The sequence below is a fragment of the Ranitomeya imitator genome, chromosome 1 (genome assembly GCF_032444005.1).
Source record: "Ranitomeya imitator isolate aRanImi1 chromosome 1, aRanImi1.pri, whole genome shotgun sequence".
Taxonomy (NCBI): domain Eukaryota; kingdom Metazoa; phylum Chordata; class Amphibia; order Anura; family Dendrobatidae; genus Ranitomeya; species Ranitomeya imitator.
The window spans coordinates 636,772,529-636,774,492 of record NC_091282.1 but is presented as its reverse complement, the minus strand read 5'-3'; positions in this window follow the sequence as shown (position 1 = coordinate 636,774,492).

Sequence of the window (1,964 nt, the reverse complement as noted above, 5' to 3'; positions counted from 1 at the left end):
GAAAGACAAACATCTGATATGGAGTTACGTACGGGGAAACACACATTCCTGCCCCCTAGGCGGAGACAATCCAGAGAACGTGCAATTGTTTAATTCCCCAATACACCTCAAATAAAATATAAAATGGAGCAAAATGTCTAGATTAAAAAAAACTCATTCCGTTTAGTGTATACAGCTCCTATGCAGATTTATTTCTTGCAGATTTCAAATAAACTGCGCGTCGTTGATGTAAAAAAAATACAAACTACAGAATCGCGTTTTTCAGTTGCCGCATCTTCTCCACTGATTGCAATAACAACCGTTGGTCTAATATCAATAAAAACTACAAGCCACCAAATGAGGTCATAAAAAAGTGCCGAGGCATGAAGGAATTAAGCATTGTGTTTTATGACCAGCAACTGAATATTTTTACTAAGTACAACTTGCGGTAAAAGGGTTATTCCCAAAAATGTCATTCTCTTATACAAACCACAGTATCTACCATGAATATTAATAATTTACAGTACCGGCCTGGCGGCCTAGCATAAAGTTTCTTTTTTTACCTTTGCAGCTTTTTTCATTTCTTCCTGCCCTTCTGTGCATACAGCATCATAGTCTTATCTGCTAAAACTACATTTCCCAGCAGCACCCTGCTTCTCCTGAGAACTGCAGGCCCCTCCATCTGCTCTCCTGATAAAGATAGAGGGATCTCATCATGGCCATTATTTATTGTTACGGATGAGACGACCATTGATGGTGAGTCTCAGTCACTACATTCAAAATTATTTGACCAATATTCACTTTTCATTGTTGGTTCATGGAGATCTTCGGAGAATGATCGTGATCTCTCCTGCGATTGTAGCTGAGCTGAGTATAGCATAGCTGAGCGGTGAAGTGCAAGGCAACGATATGACAGTCAAGACAAGAAGTATGCAGTGCGTGGGCCTGGGTATGTTTAATAAGATAGGGTCACGAGTGCATCTGCTTTTTTTTTATGAATTAGGGTCATTGGGTGGCTCTGCAGCTGGTATCAGTGCGAGTTTAGGCATAGTTCAGCTGTGCTTACAACCCGGCTATCAGATGTTTTTATAAGACAGTGTCATTGCATGTATCCAGAGCAGGTATCAGTGGGATCTTAAGCATAGCAGAGCTGACCTGTACTAAAACCCTGCAGTTAGATGTTTTATTAGACAGAACATTAAATGCATCTGCAGCATAGCAGAGTTGTCTTGTACTACATCCCGGCTGTCAGATGTTTTATTAGACAGAACATTAAATGCATCTACTTACAACCTGTCAGATGTTTTAATAGACAGGGTCATTACGTGCATATGCTTTCAGTGCAATCTTCAGCATAACATGGCTGAACTATACTGTCACCCGGCAGTCATACCGTGCATATGCAGCAAGTATCAGTGCTATCTTTAGCATAGCAGACCTGACTTGTACTACAACCCGGCTATCAGATGTTTTATTAGACAAGGTCATTAGGTGCATCTGGAACTTGTATCAGTACTATCTACAATGCTATCTTTTGCATAGATGAACCGTTCTGCAGTCAATCTGTTACTTGGATTATTAGACAAGGTCAATACATGCATCTGTAGCTGGTATCGGTGAGATCATCGGAACAACCTAACTTAGCCTTGTTTACATTCCGGCTGTCCGATGTTTTATTAGGCAGGGTCATAGGTGCAGTTGCTTTTAGTGCAATCTTCAGCATAACATGGCTGAACTGTACTGCAACCCGGCAGTCATACCATGCATTAGACAGGGTCATTCGGTGCATCTGAGCATGCTTGACCAATATCATTACAACTACTGGATGATGTAAGGTAAAGAGAACATTGGGAAGGGGTGATCATTATTGGGGTGATTGCTGCAATCCATTGAAGATTTATAAATGGGTTGTTTTGGCACATATAATTTATTCTGTATGTACAGAGAACCAAGCCCACATAATGATTCGGGGAGTGACCCTTTAA